At 35.6% G+C, this 21,922-nt stretch overlaps 1 long non-coding RNA gene across 2 annotated transcripts; it reads right to left on the bottom strand.

The window, feature by feature from the left end:
• Positions 1-13,797: 13,797 nt before the first annotated feature.
• Positions 13,798-16,599, bottom strand: LOC129430994 (uncharacterized). 2 transcript variants are annotated; one of them, XR_012358056.1, is made up of 5 exons: positions 16,289-16,599; positions 15,643-15,702; positions 15,452-15,542; positions 15,276-15,355; positions 13,798-15,105 (listed from the first exon to the last, which is right to left on the bottom strand). It is a non-coding gene; the product is annotated as an uncharacterized lncRNA (long non-coding RNA). The 2 variants fall into 2 exon arrangements; XR_012358057.1 differs by lacking the exon at positions 16,289-16,599 and adding an exon at positions 16,124-16,147.
• Between the last annotated feature and the right edge of the window lie 5,323 nt (positions 16,600-21,922).

Consider the following 21,922-nt stretch of genomic DNA (forward strand, 5'->3'; position numbering starts at 1 on the left):
ATCCTTCAGCTGATTCAAGTTACGCGTTCGTCTCCCGTTGCATCATGGGAAATATGAGTGAACGAGTGTACATCGAATGTACCCTCAAAATCAGAGTGCATTGTGGGTAAAAAGTAGTGAATGAATGTAGGGAATGAAGTTGTTCACTCAGGTTTCGGACACCACTACAAAATGGCCGACACCCGATATAGTGCACTATATAGTGGATAGGGAGCGGTTTCAGACACAGCTCCTGTGTAGCTCCAGCTATAATCAAGCACACCTGAACAACTACAGACGAGGTTTTATCAGGGTTGGAGCTAAAATCTGCAGGACATCTGCACCCCAGGCCCGACGTTGCCTACCCCATTAGTGTTTTTTACAGATAAATATAGGATTCAAAGAAACTTGTAGAAGATCATTCCGATGAAATACAGTATGTCGAATTTGAGTTGTAAAAGGATTTAATTGTAATGAAATGCATAAAAATCTCAATAGTCAATAACTTGTGGTTAAATTTGACCTAGACATGTTCTAAAGAGATTAATTTAGCTAAAGGCCATTCAATATAATTAAAACCTTCTGTAGATGTTTGGTTAAAATAAACGTTTGAGGCACTGAGACTGAATGTTGAATGACTCGACTTAACTTTGAAAACATAAGCGTTGTCACTTACTGTAATACTAATAAAGTTCATTAGTGTCACTCTTAAAATGCATCTCTCTTGTAAAGTGCTCCTTCTTTGGTATTTAAAAGTATTGTTGTATATCACTGTTTATAAGTCCTGGACAACAGGTTTAAATGCATGCAAGGTCAAAAAACACTGTCATTTTCTAAAAACATAAATTTACAGTTTTTTTCGATTGCTAAGCGGCAGTGAGCACAACTGGAGCTACATGTGCAAAACTCTAACTACAGTCTGCAATACCAAAAGTCACCTGAGCTAAACTGTACATATCACCTGCAAAACTCACTTCAAGCAACACAACTCTAAACACATGACTCAAAACAGCTCAGTACAGCCAAACACTAAACACAACTCTCAATGAGATAACACACACTGTCACTCACAACACACTGAGAGGAAAAACACTAACATCAAACACCAATACACAAAATACTAACTTTTTATCTTTACAGATTGAACAATTTCAGTGACTTCATACAAAGTAATGTTTTCTTCAAAGAATGATTTATTTATTGATTGATTCATCACATGATGTATTGAAATTTTTAAAACAGAGCAATTCTTTAAGGTAAATGAAATCTAGCAGTTTGCTTCAATAGTCTGGAGTAATTTACAGATTTACATTAAGGAGAAAAAAAGGTAGAAACTAAAAGTACATACTGTAATTCAAACAAATAATTGAGGGGCTAATCCTGCTTCTCTCTAGCATCAGGCCACTACCTGCCACCCTTCTCCCTCCACGAACCTGAACTGCTGCTGTGCAGACTGTAGCTAGAGTTTTGCACACGTGACTCCACACTCAAAAAAAAAATTCATTGGATGAACATGATTTTATCATGCCACCTATATTCCATCTAAACAAACCAAGTCAAGTCAACGAACCTTCATGATGTTATTTGAACACAGTATACATGTGTTGGTTAAACATAATATTGGTATTTGCATTCAACGCATTTACATCTTGTTTAATTTATATGATTTTTCTTAGTCGGTTTAGTTAAATCAATTTGAGTTTATTCTACATTGGTCAAATACTTCAGTAGAACAAAATTCCACCTTGACATATCAACTCGTATAGATTATGTCAGTTATAGTAATGTCAGTGTTGTTGGATGAACTTGTGTCAATCTTGCTGGTTTTATTAGTGTTGTTTTCATTCCTAGGACAAGAATGTAAAAAAAACGTGCAAATCCATTTTACATTTTTATTTATGCAACAGTGCTTTTTATAAAACATTTTGTCTGAAGTACACATGCAGCCAATTGTAGCATTTTGCTACTAAACTGGGAACAATTTACTTTACAAGATTGCAATACTGGTCACATCAATACAGGCAGTACAGCTGTTAAAACAATGAAATGTAAACATTTTTAAAAACACTGGTATGAGATCGGTATTTGCGGATTCAAAGGTGCATTTGAGGTTTGCTGGGTAACTTGGGTTCAGACAGTACATTAGTCCAAATAACAAAGCACAGGCGTCCATATTATTTCCCAACTCACGGAGGACCCTCCACACCTTCGATCAGGACACCAATGTCCTCTGGCTTATCTTCAGGCTTCGCACCCTCCTTCTGTATGACATACACCCCCATCACAGTTTGCTCCATGGAAGCACTGGCCTCGAGGTCTGTGTTCTGCGGGATGTAATGGGTAAAATGTTTTATGTGTGCTTGAAGCTATTACATCATTTCAGCTATGCACATAATAGATTAAAATGGTCAGTCCAAACTTGCATACGTAAGCAGTAAGGTACGAGAGGCTGTGCTGTATCGTGAATAAGTAACGGCCGAAGGGCGTTGTCAGGCACGACGCAAAGCGGAGTGCCTGCAACCCCTTCAGCCGTTACTTATTCACGATACAGGACTTGCCTCAAGTAACTTATTGCTTTTATCAAACAGTTACCACACAATAAATTAAAAAAAATATTAGTGCAACTTACATGAAGTTAAATCAATAAAAAGCATTCCTTCCGCTAGAAAAAATAGTCCCTGACCATGACCAAAAATGTGTTCCAATCACTGATCTATATAAATGACTGGATTGCGCATAGAACGCTTGACGTTACTGCGTGAGGTGAAGCCAGTGCAGAGTTCGAGCCGCCATCTTGGTATACCCAACCGGCAGAGAGTGTCATTGACTTCCATTCAAAATCATGATCAAAATTTACCCCCTTTACAGCGTATCAGTTACACAAGATACATTTTTAGGATATGTGTACGTTAATTATTTGTTAATTCTGGTGTTATTTGCAATGTTTATGTTTTAATCGGGTAGGATAATGGATTTATAAAAAAAACGTTAAGGTGAGTGTGTCTGTTGCATTTGTTAATGACAAGGGTATAAATAAAGTTTTTTTTGACATTCAGCTACACGGTCAGCGTTATTTCTCCAAATAAGTTGAGGTAACTTGTAAGTTTAGATAACATAATTACAAAACTAGCAAATTATTGCATGCACATACGGTACAAAGCATGATTATTTATTTAGATTTCAGAATGAGCATGTTTATTGTCATTAATACTAAATATGCTGCGGTCTGTCTGCTGATCTGATACTGTAATGAAGATGAATGTATAATAACTGTTTAAAACGCAAAATGTACAACTTTCAGTAAATAACTATTTACATGCTTTGGACGTTTGTGTTGTAATAACGTACAGGGTAACTTCACATATAAAAACGAAGACGAGTAAAGTGATGTTTTATCATTAAAATCTGACAACGTCCATTGATTTAATAGAACGTTTGGGTATACCAACATGGCGGCGCGGTGGCTTCACAGTTGTGACGTCATGCGCAATCCAGTCATTTATATAGATCAGTGGTTCCAATGTGTAATATGCATGAAAGCTCAAATGAAAACAACAAATCGATATGTGTGGTTGCTAAGGGTGTTGTTAAGGGCGCAGAGATAAACAGAACCGTTGGGTGAAGCGGTCATAGCAGTGTTTTATCGTGAATAAAGCACACCTATTGACCAATCAGAATCAAGGATTGGAACTAACCGTTTTATAAACACTAATAAAACACACCTACGAATATTATAATTTATACTATATCTGTTCTGAATTTTTTTTTTATTAACATAGTTCGGGAGGTGCATGTCAAATAAACCACTTAAGTACCACCAGCTGTCCCCAATCAGTAATCTGAAACAATTTTATATCAATAAAAAAAGAAAGACGCTTGTTTATCAACAAGGGCATATGGTTACATTTAAATGATTTCAAATTGACTTAATTTTTCACCACTCATTTGCTGTTTTGAGAAACGGAAGAAACGGTATTTTATTATACTGCACGCAAGCTTACCAAGCAGGACCCAAATGCAACACTAAGTACGGTGTGCCAAATATCTTCTCTGTCTCTTTAGCCGCAGACTATTCTATGTCTCCGTGTTGGAATCCTTTCCATTGAAATAAAGCCACACGAAAGACCATTTAGAGGCTGTTTACACTTGGCATTAACATACGTTTTCGTTGATCAAATCACAAGTGGACGATGTTACTGCCAGGTGTAAACGGTGTTCAAAACGTTTTGAGCTCGTCCATTTTCAACCACATTCAGAGGTTGTCAAAACCCTTTGGATTGGATTGCTTTTGTAGTGCAAACTAACATGTGGTTGGATGTGTTCGAACAGCCACCTGAGACCGCCTTCTCTCCGCCCATTTATCTAATCTGAGGTACTGAACACATTGTTTTTTGTCTTCTCTGACACATGGTGCACGGCGCTATTTTTAGCCTTTCATTGATAAAACTAAAGCGTGTGATCTCCGCAGTTTCATCTTATTTCATCAATTGCGCTGAAAATTCAGAGAAAGCTTTAACATATACATGTACAAAACATTGTGCAGCATGTTTACTTACAACACAAGCAGCAGACTCCGACATATTAGTTTGTGTCCATATAAACTCATCATTACTCCCGCTTGCGTTTAAATGCCCACACCCTCACAGTATTCAGGACAGAAGCGGTCGAAAGTTAAATACCAGGTGTAAACGTACTGTGTCTCTTTTGTCCACTTCTGATCCAATCGATGAAAACACATCTGAAAACAATGATGAGTTTATATGGACGTGAACTAATATTATGTCAGAGTCCGCTGCTTGTGTTGTCAGCAAACATGCTGCACAGTGTTCCGTACATGTATATGTTAGAGCTTTCTCTGAATTTTCAGCGCAATTGACGAAATAAGATCGCGCATCTTTCACACGCTTTCAAAACTACGGAGATCAGTCGCACTACCTTTATCAATGAAAGGCTAAAAACAGCGCTGGTCACTGTGTGTTCACGCCAGAAGTCAGAAAAGACGTAAAACATTGTGCTCAGTACCTCCGACTAGACAAATGGGCGGAGAGAAGGCGCTCGCGTGTGGCTGTTTGAACACATTCAACCATATGTGCGTTTACACTACAAAAGCAATCCGATCGAAAGAGGTTTCGACTACCTCTGAATGTGGTCGAAAGTGGACAAGCAAAAAACTTTTTGAACACTGTTTACACCCGGCATTAACGTCGTCCACTTGTGATCCGATCAATGAAAACGCATGTTAATGCCAAGTGTAAACAGCCTCAAAGAGTGACAAATTAAAGGGGTCTGAATACTTTCCGTACCCACTAGGGGTGGCACGCCCTCGGTTCGTATCACGGTTTTATGGTCAGGGTTCTCGGTTCAGTGCGGTTCTTTTTGTTATTTTTTCTTTTAATTTTTTAACACTTCAGAAATGTATTATCTTATTAATGTCTTAATTATCCATATTTTAGGATAACAGTATTAAAAAGTTATATTATGTAATCATGCACAAACTGAATTTGACTTTAAGCACATTATTGGGACCATCTCTGAGGAAAGCCAGATGAGATTTTGATACAGCAAGAGGGAAGACATTGATGATTTCAACATGCTTTTTATTTATTTGGCAAAACAATAGACTGTGTATTGCCATCTACATTAACTTATGTGCCTTTTTAGCACACAAAGATAACTTGCATTTATCAAACTGTCAACTACAGTGTAGCTCTAAGATTTATCACTGAGAGGCTGCTTAAATATATGTGGACGAGAGAGAAACATAACGTTTAAACCTGTAGTATTTAAATCCGTCTCTTTTGTCCACTTTTGACAACTTCTGTCCTGATTAATTTGAGGGGCAATTTATGAAATAAGGTCGTGCATTTGTGCGACTGCCCATTTTGTTGTGACGCGAGTTGATTGTGATCCTGCGTGCTGGCGCTGTCCCAGGTTCAGTGTTCTCTCCAACGATACATAACCAATCAAATTTCACCATTAAGTTCTTGCGTTTAATGAAGACCGCAGATTGGCTAATATGAGCGTCAAGCATTCCTTGTTTCAGTGAAGCGCGGAAATGTGAAAAGACGAACGCGTTGCGAGCATGACGAGAGCGAGACGATTACAGCCAAGGTTATTACTGTTTCTTTGACGACGATCGGGATTCAAATGTAACTCCACCACCGGAAAATACGAGTTGACGTTAAACCTTTCAGAGAGAGTGGCTTAAAGATTTCGAGTGTCTCCGCTATGATAATGTAACTTACTGTGTTTACTGTAAATCCTGTAAAACGGTGTTAATGGCGGAATCAAAACATTTTAAGCGCCAGACGTACCTTGCTTAAACATGGCGAAAGTGCCAAAAACACAAGACGTGTCATGACAAATGTGTTTATTATTGATGGAGACACCGACCTGTCTGTCAGTGTGTTTAATGGTGTATGTGCGCATGCGCTGGTGAATGGACATTCGACAAACATCCTTGTGGTCCATGTTGCTGTGGAATACGACAATGCTGATGGTATGTTTTTGTTGTATTTTTTAAAACATTGCCTATTTAGTAGTAAAAGCATCCTGGTAATGCAGTTATCAATACCAATATATATTAGCCTTCTATATTAGGGTCACTTTTGTAATGTCACAATTAATCAGTGTTTTACGTGTTTGCTAGATTTTCTATGTAATCTTAATCATGTTACCTGTAATTGTTAAATTATTATTGCTGCTATACTATTTCAACAGCATTTGGGTATTGATTTAGGAATTTATGCAGCAAAAAATAAAATAAAAAAGAAGACCAACTTTTAAATGCTGGCCATAGGACGTGTAAAGCCTGGTGGTGGTGTTTTATTTTTAATAAAATAAATCTATTAACATTTACATTGTAGTTGTGGTACTTTTTAATTTTTGGATGGATGTGCCTAAATTTTTGCTGGTGCTCCTAACTCTTTAAAGTTGGGAGCACCAGTGCTACCAAATAAAAAAGTTAATTTTGAGCCCTGAAGGCTGTCGCTTGTGGCTGTTCGAACACATTCAACCCATAGACTGGAGTTCTATCTATTGTTTTATTTCCGCTGTTATCATAGGTAACATGTTTCCACACACCAAACTTATACGACGCTGGCGCATGCAGACTTCCTTCCCACTTGCCATTTCTACACGTAACATGACCTGCAGCACTCACTATCCACACCAGTCACCTCTTCTTTCCCGCGATTCGCGAAAAGGGAAACACGCTATCTGAGGTCACACACAGGGCACGAGGCTACATACATTGCACATGTCATGAACCGTCGAACCGTGCGACGCACACACGCTCCGAACTGAGACAAGCGAACCGAACGGTTCGGATTTTTTTCATGAACCGTGCCACCCCTAGTATACACTGTAACCGTGTTTAAACAAACTAAGATTACCTGCTGTATGTTAACTGACATTAAGAGTCAGACCCTAGGCTGTTGCATCAAAATCTCAACCGAACTCCTATACACATTTAAATTGATTTTTTTAACTGATTCACAATCCATATTTACATTCCTACAAGCAAGTAAATGTCCTTTTTCCAACTTCTTTGCCAAACATACATAACTCACCTTATAATCCTTCACAAGTTTCTCGTTGTCTTCTTTCAAGTAGATGCACAAGGACTTGAGGACACATGCTCGTCTCGTTTGAATTGTGTCGTCCTGAGGGGGAAAAGGAAACTCTTTTAGGCAATATACTTTATTTTTCAGAGTATTCTTAAAAGGCAACACATGGTGCTTTGCGATTTCAACCCAAAAAGGATTACGATGTGATATTATTATTTACATTAAGATCTCAGCTGACGTAATATAATAGCTGCACACTAGAGGTAGAAAGTACTACTGCAGGTAACACTTTTAGTAGGCATAACAGGTACAGTATCTCTTAACACCCCACTTTAATTATTTTTAAACTTTAAAAAGGAATATGAATTCAATTATAAAATTGTACCTCCCTCAATATTTTAGATGTGGGTCCATGTTTTATTTTTTTATTGCAATTTATTTTATAAGATGGGTAATTTTATTTAGGTAAAATTTGTATGGTACCTTTAATTGAGTAGAATATTTTAGTATTCTTTCCAGCTGTGCTGTACACTCTGTTGTAAAGAACACTGTATATATTATATATATAAAAAAAGAGTATATAAGCATAAATCAACACATTTTCCGACAAACCTTGGAAGTCTCCGCCATGACATTTCTTATTTTTCTTCCAGCTGCTCCACCTTTGCATTCAAATATCTCCATCAGACATGGAGAGTACTGGTCAAAAGCAGCACAGAATGTAAAGTTGATATGCGATGGAACTCCCTATCGATCTGGAAAACATTAATGCACGTCACTAACCCTGTCAGAACATAACAGATTAAAAAACCTAAGCACACACAGAACAATCACCTCTTTCGCAGTGACCAGAGCTGGCCATCTGCTTTTGAAGTCTGCAATCAAAGGCTCTCCTTTAAGGATTTCTTGCTTCCTGTATGAGAAAGTCTTCTCCATTTTCAACTTCACGATATGCTCATTGTTCCTCTTCTTGATTTCTGTCTTATGTTGGAAATAGGTGCATGCATATTATATAAATGACACGAACATGTAGTGAATCAGAAGTTAAACAGTGTTGTATAGTGTTGCATGACTCGTACTCCTCCTCAAAATAATCGGTAAAGCTAATCTTTCTTTTATAAATCTGATTAACTAAAGACTCTTCGGAGATATAAAGGATGTAACACTACTGTATATGTACTTCAGATTAACATCAGAAATAGCGAGTGTTATGTGAGCTTTAATGTTGTTTTAATGTTATAAAAGCAGTTACAGATGTTTTACAAAATACATAATGTTTGCACAAATTAAATGTGGAACACTTTCTGTTTTACTACCAAAATACGTAAAATCCATTTATTAATACAGTTAAACGTTTCCACGACATCTCGCGAGGTCTGGGTAAACGTTTCAACATATATATTCAGAACATGATGCATAACGTGATAGCTTAGCCTTGAAAACCGCTTCGAATCGGTATGGTAGTGTGGGTTAATTGTGCGCGATGAGGGCACTGCATTTTGCCAGTGTTAAGACATGGGACAGTCTTGTGCAATTACTTCATGTCACGTGCACGCGCTCTCCAGTTACCAAGACCGCAAGTGTGGGTATTTGGACGTAAAGGAGTTACTTACTCGAGTCGTTGATATGCGCATTAAGAATGAAACCGTGTATTTGCGCCTGCACGGCAGATTAACAACACTGGACCGTATACGGCACGGCCGTAGAACACTCGCGGCGAACTCGAAGAAGTAAACACAATTGTTTCATCTTTGTGTCGGTGCTTTCCCTAGGGTCTACATTACAGTTCAAGATTTTTAAACTTGCAAATAATTAAGCAAACAACGATCTTCTTACCGCAAGCGCGTATCTACAATTCACATCTCAAAACAAAACCTCCGCACTTGTCAATCACCTCTCTCGAACAACCACTCAAATTCCAGCAAAACCCAGTGAGGGCGGTACTTAACTCACACGAACCAATAGAATAATAAAACACCTAACTTGTTGGTTATATGCCACGTTTTCCACATGTACATTTCAATCAAACTTGTAATATGCACGAACTAAATAAAACCGTATAAATTCAGATAAACAATGATTAAAAAGATATATTAACAATACATTAACTTACCATGTATTTCATGAGGTACACCTCTCAAAGCATAGGGACAGAACTTGTTCGAAATGGACTTAAGTTACCTGTAGAAATAAAGAATTGAAACAAATACATTTCGGATTAATTTTTGGTTACAAAGATATAAACACTTTTAAAATGTTAAAACATAAGCAATATTTATGTTGCAAATAAGCATTTAAGTACTCGTAGTTACACATAAGAGACGTTACTCAACTTTGTGCAGAAAATCTTTTTTTTTAATGAAAAAACAACCCAATATTATATCAACCCAAATAGAGATAATGAATTCCACAACTTACCAGTGAAAATGTAATAAAGGAAATTAAAAAACACAGATTATATTGTAACGTTAGGTCTAGAGAAAACAATTGCACTGAGAAACGTTTCACAAGGGCCAATGACTATTATCACTGACCAAGTTAAATTAAATTAACGATAGTTAAATATATGTATTACTTACACGTGGATGGAGGATGGGAAACATGCAGCTTCATAGTCATCTGTGTCTGCTGTATCCGACCACTGAATCACGTTAGTTCAAAGTCAGCCTCACGTCCACGCTTCAAGGGAGCAGCTGTGCAATGCATTCTGGTAGTTTCACGAGAAGCGGAGCATCGATTCGCCCGCTCATTCTCATGTTAGTTGAATTAGTTGAATCAAACTACCTGTATTCAAATGAGTAGCGGCCGTCTCGTTTCCCGCCTTTCAAAATCTGACGAAAATCTTTCAAACTGACCTTTGTGGATCTGAAATGATGACAGATTCAGCAACTGCATAGCCTATTTCTCGCTTCAAATGTCTTCAAAAAAACGTTTCGATGAACCATTTTCGTAAAATACGAGATTGTACACTCCGAACGAGCCGCCATTATGCTTTTGAAATTCAGGAGAGTACCTAGACCCACGTGACGCGTTCGTCCAATCAGCTGCAGGTCAATGACGTAGTACAGACGGTCGTTGTTTTGATTAATCCACTTCTCATTGCATTGATCTGTATGTTAATAATTCATCTGAATTTAATTTTAATCACGTTTTACAGACAAGAATGAATCATTTAAAGAAGATAAACCCCATTCATTCATGTAATTTAAGCAAACTCCTAATTAGCTAATCCAACACATGCCCAAGTTTATTTTTTGAGTGCAGTTGTGCCCACTGTCGTTTAGCAATCGAAAAAAACTGCAATATAACCCCATCTCCAGAGATCCCCAAACGATTTGTGTGAAGCCATTCAACGACTCAGTCTGCCTAAAACCCACCTTTCGGTACCCTACTTTGCACCGATTGGTTAACTGACAGAGTCTCCGCACAGCCCAACAATAGTGCAACATGCATTGACCTATTGCTAACATGACTTATTGAGAAGACATTAGCGACATCAATACACATCAAACGTTTAGTAAATCCCTCCTTGAAAAAGTCATTTTCACCACTGATTCTTCAGATCTTCATCCTTTGGTAAACAACACAAACTTGTCTTTACAGCTGAAACACACTGTCTTGTCATGACGTTTACACACTAACTAGCTGATGTGTCTGTGGGCAGGTCAGAGTTTTCATTTCTCTCAGGCAAGAATGTAGGCGGGGATTATAATGCAAAGTGTTTGTATCTACCTAGATAGAGACAGTCAAAAGATTCAATACAGATATGACGACTCGTTTCAGTGATTCAGAGTCAACTCCATACTTTAGAAACCAGTATCTTTTAAACCAATAACTATTACAGTTTTTTTACGATTGCTATGACAGATTTTTCAATACTTTTAACAAGTTTTCAAAACTCTTAACACAGTAAGCACTACATCCACCTATGTAAGCTATACTATCACGTTTCTTGTTGGTTTAACACAAAATGCATACAATTAACACAAATTTAAAATGCTTGAACTTCTTTTACAGACAAGCTCAAACAAGACCAAAACAATAGATTTTAAATGTCAAATTTACAAATGCTTTCACACAGCATGTCTTACAGTTTTTTACGATTGCTATGACACCCCCTTCAACACCTTCAACAAATTTTCCAAACTCCCAACGCACCAACACACCTAAAACACACAACTGGCAAAACAGTTAATTTTATCCTCAAAATCACACATTGTAAACTAAACTCTCACACTGTTTACAAAAACACTGTAAACATGTTTCAGAATCAACTAGTTATACCAGATCACCAACACATGTTCTCTTCCAACAGAAACATTTAGTCAATCATAACACAATGTCATAAAAAACACAAACATAAGATGGAAAAACAAAAACTGCATACGTTTATGTGTAAGTCTGTCCTTATACAACAAACAGTTGTTTGTATGATTATAGACTGAGTTTTGCACTGCAGTTTCTTTTGAAAACTTGGTTGTATTTTTGTTTAGTTGGGTTTAGTAAATACATGTATTATGTTTGTTTTGCTACAGAAATTCAAGACAAAAATGAATCATTCATCTTAGAGTACAGTTTATGAAAAAAGGTAGAATTGTTGCAGTAAAGACTTTACAGTATTTACAACAGGACATTACTGCAAGATAACAAACATAGTCAATATTACTTCCATTTACAGTAAAAAAGTAAAAATAAACAAATACAAACAGAAAAAGCCACTGAAGAATAAAGTAAAAAGAAAATCTCATCATCTACTGTAATCTATTGCGTTTCTATTTGGCCACATGTTCTCATTCACATTACACCTGATTTTTCTCTGGCAAGGCATCTTGTGAAGAACTTTTTGCCATGTCTTATCCACCTCTGACAGTGTTCAAGTGTGATGTCTGGGAATGCACCATCTATTACATCCAGGTGGGACTGGAGAAAAACCTCTCCCTTGTCATGGTGGTCTTCCGCTGACTCGTGCAGACATATATCTTATTTTTGTGTTGCTCATATTGTTCCTTTTCCACACAAGATCAACCTATAGAGGCCCTCCTTTACTCTATTGTATACCATATAGGCATGCAATTGAAAGAACCTGAGTGTGTTTCCGAGGTGGGAATCAGCTGTGATTTATATATTTGCATTGGTACAATAAGTTGTTTTTCAATCCCAATGGAATAAAATACAGGGATATGTTTATGTTTCAATTCATCATATAAACAGCTGTTTACTTTGACTATAAGTGAGGTTTAGCACATGTTGTTATCTGTTTTGACATGCTGTGTTAAAGCATTTGTAAATTTGACATTCAAAATCTATTTTTTTGTTCTTGTTTGAGATTGTCTATAAAAGAAGTTAAATCATTTTAAATTTGTGTTAATTGTATGCATTTTGTGTTAAAGCAACAAGAAATGTGTTAATAGTATAGCTTACATAGGTGGATGTAGTGCTAACTGTGTTAAGAGTTTTGAAAACTTGTTAAAAGTATTGAAAAATCTGTCATAGCAATCGTAAAAAACTGTAACAGATAACATCATGTGCTAAACCTCACTTATAGTCAAAGTAAACAGCTGTTTATATGATGAATTGAAACATAAACATATCCCTGTATTTTATTCCATTGGGATTGAAAAACAACTTATTGTACCAATGCAAATATATAAATCACAGCTGATTCCCACCTAGGAAACACACTCAGGTTCTTTCAATTGCATGACCATACACTGCATGAAAAGAGGTGTATCCGTACTAGGAAACTCCTGTAAACACCACTGATTTTCGGAAGTATCTACTAGTTCCACTGAGGGTAAACTACTAATTCCACCAAGTTAGGAAACTCCCGTAATGATACCAATTCGGATGTATCTTGCTGAGGGGATATCCCCGTGGAATAAGCAGCCATTTGTTGCCATGGCAAGTAATCCCATTGAAGATTTTGGCAGGGGCCACTTTCACACCTACAGAGGTACTGGAATTTCACACCTTTGCACAATACTAGTGTCCCCATTGGTGTTTAATCTCAACACTGATTGGTTGCTTTTAAAACCCCCTCCCAAAACTCTGACAACTATTGGGACACAACTTTGAAACTTTCCAGTTGAGATGATTTGATTGGTTACACTTTGTTTTAAGCCCAACCCAAGCCCTCATAGCTTAGTGACTTGATTGGTTATTTGCCTGCTATGCAGATAGACTACAACCCCCCCCCCACACTATATATTACTATACATCCCCAAAACCCTTAAAAAAATAAAAACTTGAATTGAGTTTGAAACGTTTATTTAAAAAAAAACCTGAACAATCCACAATTGTCACAATCACAAAATAATATAATACACAAATATTAAAAGTTGCATACATAAACAACACTATTTAAACTCATAAATATACAGACAGAGAAAGCAATATTAGAGTAAAATAAAACAAAATAAAAGCAACAATGAAAACTACATTCAAAGCAGTACAATGTAATGTAGCAGTGGCGGCTCGTGACTGCTCATCCGAGGGTTGCAATTTCAAAATATGTGTTCTGCGTGCATGTGCATCACGTGTTTTGACTAAACACATACACGCAGAACACATACTCCGAAACTGGGAACCACACAAATGACGGGCTATATACATGTTGTGACAAACTTCGCATCGAGTGCTCACAAAAAAAAAGAAGTCACCAGCTGCCACTTTAATGTAGTAAATATCTAAATAAAATGAACAACAACTATATTGATCTTGCTCTTAAGAAATCAGTCCTACACTGCAAAAAATGACTCTTACCTAGTATTTTTGTCTTGTTTTCAGTACAAATATTATTTAAATTAAAATGCTTGTTCTTGAGGAACAAAATGACCCAAGAAAATAAGTCTAGTTTTAGACAAAATAAATAAAATACACATACATTAAGTGAATGTGTGCCTAAAACAAGCAAAAATATCTTCCAATAGTGTGAGAAAAAAATCTTACGTTTTCTTTTACCTTAAAAACTTAGTTAAAACACAATTTTCTCACCCCATTGTTAGATATTTTTTCCTGTTTAGGCACAAATTATCTTAAATTGTATATTTTTGTCTAAAAACTAGACACACTTTCCAAGGTAACTCTGCTCATCAAGAAAATACATCCCGATTTAAGAATTTTTAGTTTTTCTACTGAAAACAAGACAAAAAGTGTTAGAAAGTGATTTTTTTGCAGTGTAGAATTAATCACAGAGCTCCGTCTTGGAATTATTCAAACATTTCTCACTGTAACACTGTAATTTCTCACATTTAAGAAAACCGGTTGCATCAAACCATTCAAGTTCCAAAACACATAGATTTGAGTATTGTGAACTTAAATATAAGTGCTTAACTGCATGTGACTCAATTTGTTTAAGTTCACACTACCTAAATATAAGTGCATAATTGCACAAGACTTAAGTTCACATTACTCAAATGTATGTTTTTTTTAAAACTTAAAAGTTCAAGGCAACCGATTTCCTTAAATGGTTTGAGTTAAGTTAACTGCTAAAAGCATATACTTGTCAGCAAAGGTAACGTTGATGCACCCTCATCTGGACAGACATCTCTTTGGAGCCCTTTGGAAATATAAAAGTACATAAGTATTTGGCATAATACTAATACACATATACAGATACACACACACACGACAAATCAAATGACAAAGTTGTACATTTTAGAAAGTTTACTTTAACTGTACAAAGATACAACAATATATTATCAAAGAACTTCATAATGTCTTCATAACTTGATTTTCTGTGTTGATGTCCTCAGAGTCTCTGTGTTGTTCTGCAGCTTCATTACAGTAGGCTACTTCAATATAGTTGTCTAGCAAACACAGAATAAAAATAGAATCACATACATCATAACACATCTATTTACTATTTAACCTCTTTGATTTAATAATTTCATTATTAAACTTACATCATTTTGGCCAGATTGCAGTGACATCAATTTCTTCAGTGTCTGGATCAGTCTGATGTTTTAGCTTCCACTGTTACTTCATTATATTTCTCTGTCAAACACAGAATTAAAAATCAAAAATCACATACATCATAACACATCTTTTTACTATTTAACCTGTTTGATTTTTAAAATTGAATGAAAAAACTTACATCATCTTTACCCAGAAACCTCTTCAGCGTCCACAAAGTTGACCACAGTGTACATGACCTCTGTAAACACAAACATGGATAGACTTCATATTTAAAAAGATGAAGAACAGCAAACATATTACGTTAAAATATATTATGACTCCAAGCTTCTTTACAATTAGCATCTAGGTTCTCTCAAAGTGAAGCTGGCTTTGTTACAAATCAATAAAAAGCTATTAAAACCGTCTTGAAAAATAAGCAGCATCTACCCGAACTAAAGCAATGAGCTTTTAAACAACAAAAGATCGTCTGTGTATCATTTAAAATAGCAGAGACACACTTGCTAGCTGCTAACATTTCCAACACACAAGTTACTGTTTTGTTTGTTTTAAGCAAAGAACGTCTCATCTTGGCTTCTTTAAAGCTTTGTTTTTAAAAAACTTAAACATCGAATTGATTCTTTTAACAGCCCGGTTTGAATGTTACTTCGCGTATTTTTAACCTCATGTTTACCGCTGTGTACCATGTATACCCTTAATGTTTTACTGTTTGTGTTTTAAATTCAAAAGTTCTAGTATAAAGACAAAAACGAATCATAAATAACATAATATGAACAAATAGGCATTCGATCAGCGCGATGCAGACAAACTTATTAAATCAAACTTACCTTACTGTTGATGAACAAACAAACAAAGACAGCGAGTAGTCCAGGCTGTAACGGTTCGCGATTTTGAATTTTCCCGTCAAGCCCATAGGTCAAGCAGTCGCACCTGAAGGGTGAGGGCAGATGAGTGGGTGCAGGTGCATTCTGGGAAATGTAGTCCTTTTCTTTGGCGTTGTCACTGCTATCGCATATGCTGCTGTAGATGTAAACTACGAGTTCCAAGATGCACTACAATCATTCCAGCCCAAGTTTGATTGATCCTCTGCTCGCACTTTATTATATACTTTTATATAATCCGCGTTTTCAAACTATGCATTGTTCTTATACTTGGTCATTAATAAAAAATATTTCTATAAAGTTAAAAACGTTGACAAAACATGTTTAGTTGACAAACATGTTAACAGTTATTTTGAATGATGCTCAGATTTTCTTAAATATAAAATCTTTGTGAATCAGGACTTACTTGATGAAATACAAAACTCTTTAAACATGCCTCAGGAATTATCTCTGGGTTTAGTGGATTAACTGCTCATCATTGGAAACATTGAACGTATACCTAAATGAATTCTTACTTAAATATAAGTAAATATAAACTAATGCTGAGTTAAGACATGTAACTTACTGAGATTACTTAATTACAACATGAACTCAAATTAATTTATTGTAAATGAATGCATTAACTAACAATGAAAAACATGTCATGTTAATGATGACTCTTCATTACTTTATGATAGTATATGCCTTAACTCAGCATTAGTTCATGTTAAAGTAAAAATACATGTATGTCTTTTATCACTGTGATATATGGACAGTTCGGACTTATTATATTATAAAGTCCCCATCTCTTTTATTTAAATTGATTGATTGATTGAAGACAAACATGATAAAATGTGGTTTGACTTTGTACAAGCACGCATTATCATATGCTAACAGTTACCTCCTCAGATAGACTACACATGATTGGTGCCCGAACATTTTCCTTACAAGGGCCAAACCTGACTGAGGGCCGTGGGCCAAAAGTAAATGGTGTTGTGTTATATTAAAATTAAAGTTGCTCTGATAACCCCTAATTTATAATTTTCTAATATTTAAAAAATAAATAAGCAAACATTACTCTGTTTATGCATAACTAATGCAGTTTTATTTTCCAATGCTTTTGTAAAAAAAAAAGAAATCATTTTGCCAATCAATTTTAAAGTTCCTTTTCTCTGTGTGCCACTGCCAAAACCTCTTCATTTTTAGCCTGTAGTACCCGAGTTCATTAAGTTTTGTGGTGCATTCTATACACCTTCAAGTATGCATGAAACATAAAAAAATCACTTTAATCCCTTGCATTTAATATTAATTTACATTTTTGTAATGTAAAAATACAACAAAAAAATGATACATTTTAGAAAATGTTTAATTAAAAATATGAACATCTGCGTCAATGACTTTTATTCTTTTTCCTTATCTCACGTGGCATGATGGGCCAAATTAAAGATCTATTGTGGGCCAACTTTGGGCACCTCTGGATTAGAAGTACAGCTGACAGGTATCTGCAGATATGTTTACCCAAGTTTGTCAGTCAGTATCACCGAACATGTTTTGCATTCACATGTGAAAGACTGTTTTTTAGATTATGGACCTGTCTATTGATATTTTTGTTTCTATTTTAAAAGATTTAATGAAATGTCAGGGTAGAATATAATAACAATAGAAACAGTGAACTTCAAATCATGAGACATCAGCAAAGTCAAGCAGCTTTACATTTCACTGACTAATTTATCAACATCCTCGCTAGCAAAAATGTGTTACATGATCTCATTTGAACGGCTTCTTTTAAACGATGTATGCAGCATTGAGAGAAACGTGCACAATATTCTGACCTAGGGCAGTTGGAGACATGTTTTCAAAGTGTTGGAAATATATATTCTGAAATAACATTTGTTGCATTTCTCTTGAGTCAGAGACATAATTGTCACACATTCAAATTGTAATTGTGTCCATTGAATTTTAGTTATTTTGAATGATGCTAAGTTTCTTAAATAGACTAATTAAATTCTATTAATAATAAACGTATTTAGAAAACAGTTTTTATGTACCACAATACTGGATGTGCTGTCTTAAAGAGACATGGTTAACCCCCCACCCCACTCAGCTCTGAAAACAAAGAAGACACCCCTACCTGTGGGTCATTAACATATAAAAAGCCCTTCACACCTCACACCCACCTCTCCTCACAACCAGCTGTAAGGATTCCTGGAAACTTCCACCAGTTCCTATATACATCCACAAACGTAAAGTTTCTGGATGTTTCACAAGTTTACTTTGGTGTATTACCTTTCCAAGCACTCTGCCTCAAAAATCTGGCAAACCTAAAGTTTAGCAGGGATTTCCCATCCCGTATTTGTCCGTATACTGCTCTTTTCATGCAGTGATATGGTATACAATAGAATAGAGTAAAAGAGGGGCTCTTTAGGTTAATCTTGTGTGGAAAAGAAACAATATGAGCAACACAAAAATAAGATATATGTCTGCACGAATCAGCGGAAGACCACCATGACAAGGGAGAGGTTTTTCTCCAGTCCCACCTGGATGTAATAGATGGTGCATTCCCAGACATCACACTTGAACACTGTCAGAGGTGGGTAAGACATGGCAAAAAGTTCTTCACAAGATGCCTTGCCAGAGAAAAATCAGGTGTAATGTGAATGAGAACATGTGGCCAAATAGAAACGCAATAGATTACAGTAGATGATGAGATTTTCTTTTTACTTTATTCTTCAGTGGCTTTTTCTGTTTGTATTTGTTTATTTTTACTTTTTTACTGTAAATGGAAGTAATATTCAATATGTTTGTTATCTTGCAGTAATGTCCTGTTGGAAATACTGTAAAGTCTTTACTGCAACAATTCTACCTTTTTTCATAAACTGTACTCTAAGCTGAATGATTCATTTTTGTCTTGAATTTCTGTAGCAAAACAAACATAATACATGCATTTACTAAACCCAACTAAACAAAAATATAACCAAGTTTTCAAAAGAAACTGCAGTGCAAAACTCAGTCTATAATCATACAAACAACTGTTTGTTGTATAAGGACAGACTTACACATAAACGTATGCAGTTTTTGTTTTTCCATCTTATGTTTGTGTTTTTCTTGACATTGTGTTATGATTGACTAAATGTTTCTGTTGGGAGAGAACATGTGTTGGTGATCTGGTATAACTAGTTGCTTCTGAAACATGTTTACAGTGTTTTTGTAAACAGTGTGAGAGTTTAGTTTACAATGTGTGATTTTGAGGATAAAATTAACTGTTTTGCCAGTTGTGTGTTTTAGGTGTGTTGGTGTGTTAAGAGTTTAGAAATTTGTTAAAAGTATTGAAAAAAGTGTGATAGTAATCGTAAAAAACTGTAATCGTGCACTTTTTGGTTTAATATTGTTTACATTGATGGACAGCTACATGATACATTGCAATACAGGTCATTTTCGATTTTGGATCTGTGTGGCTCTTTACAACTCTGTTTGTTAGGTGCTGATCTGACGTCATCAGGATTCACTCCTCATTATATATTTAACTATTTTCTTGAATTTTCCGTTTATCTCGTGTTATTCAATGATTTTCACTTAAGTGTAGATATTGGGGTGTTAACGTGTCACCACCAATCCTTTTTTGATGTAAGTTATAACAGATATTTCTGTTTAAATGTCAATATAACTAACCGAAAATCTGAAAAAATTTGCACGTTTTGCATGAAAATCTCATTCTTACTAAATTGAAGTGAAAAGTGTCTGCCTCTGAATTTATGCTAATAAATACAGGTAAACACGGTCCCGTATCATGCAAAAACAAAACCGAGATAAGGACCACCAACTATAAAAACTGCAAAACAGACATATTAAAAAAGGTAAACCATGTATTATTATTTTATTTAAAATGGCACGTATACGTTTTTTTTTTTGATTATTGAAAATATCAAGACTTACAAACAACATGGCTGCATAAAATTTGTTTCTTTACAATTTACAGAAAAGATATAGCCTGAGGGAGCAGCTCTTAATACAAACAGGGACATTTTTGTAGACTTAGTAAGAAGAGAAATAAAAGATTATAACATGAAATAAGGGATAAATTCAGTCATTGTTCAGCTATTATTCTCACTTGGGAAGTGTTTTAGGGTATCATATATTTTTTGTGCTTTAGGACCTTTCAAAATTTTAAAGATTTCATAGTTTAAATTAATTGAAAAAATAACAAATTTGGGAGATGATTTTACAATTCTACATTTGTGAATGAAGAATATAGCTAGACATACAATTGTTTTAGTACAGAGTTCATTATCCTTGCTAGGCAATAGCAATATCAATCCAAATGTTATGTATTCACTAGAGAAAGAGGTTGGTAATGAAGACCCATTTATACTGTATATCACACCAAAATGTCTGTATCACATTACATGAGAAAAACACATGGTCCGTAGTTTTTAACATCCCTGCGGAAAAAAAACAATAAAACCATTACAGAAAATTCTAATTGTTTTATTGATTCTAAATGGAATATGGCCCAAAACACACTACAGTGTAGTGGTTTTAATGGTAAAAGCTAATAGTTCCTATTGGTATTTTAATGGAAACCATTAGAATTTTCTGTAATGGTTTTATTGTTTTTTTCAGCAGGGATTATTTTCACATAATCTATTATCATGTATACCAAAGCGAAGCCTCTGTAAACCTTTAGATGGGTAAATACTGTTCATTACTTTGAAGTGATTTCTTTCACTTAATGGCACGTAAAGGTCAAGTGTATACAGTATGCAGTCTTAAGTCGGATTGTACAGCGCCCCCTTCGGTCGGGTGTAAGTTTGTGTCTAACAGCAGATCAAGTTTGACCTGTAAATCAGGCGTTTTCAAACTTTTGATATCAGGAATCACCACATAAAAAGGCCAGTAAATAAATAATTTGGTAGCATACGAGTCAGCACAGAGCTCACCCAATTTCTTTGACATTGAAGGCAAAAAAAAAAACATGTTTTTAGAGACAAATACATTATTATCCTTTATTTTGTAAATTATTCACATGCTAAACTGGCCTTGTAAAGAACTGGGAGACCACGGTTGATTCAAAAATTGTGGTGAATGGTGATAGTATACATTTAATTAATTTCTTTTCTTTTTTTAGGTTCTCACGCCATGACCACGGGGGCAGAAACTGTTATAGCCATGGTCACTTACTATATCGTTTCGTTCTAAATTTGAATGTTGGACGCTAACATAGAAGAACTGGTCTAGTAAGGACGCAGCCTCCATAGGATGCAACCTTGCGTTCGAGAAACACCCAAAATCATTCATGAGAGTTTACGATCAGCAGTGGCCGTTTCTCAATCTGAAGGCTCCGAAGGTCGTATTCGTAGGCTGCATACGTCATGAAGACTCTTATTCTAATATACTAAGTCTTATTTCAAAATATGAACAATTATAAAGTTGACTGTTATTCTTAGTTAATCGTAAATTGTTGTAATATGATTATTATTTGCGCATATAATGCTCAGTTTACTCAAATAAACCAGGCTTAATGACGTATGCAGCCTGCATATGCGACTTCCTGAGGCTCTGCAGCCTTCAGATTAAGAAACGACCAGACTTCCGGCGCGCTTT

The sequence above is a fragment of the Misgurnus anguillicaudatus genome, chromosome 16, assembly GCF_027580225.2.
Source record: "Misgurnus anguillicaudatus chromosome 16, ASM2758022v2, whole genome shotgun sequence".
In the NCBI taxonomy this organism is placed as follows: domain Eukaryota; kingdom Metazoa; phylum Chordata; class Actinopteri; order Cypriniformes; family Cobitidae; genus Misgurnus; species Misgurnus anguillicaudatus.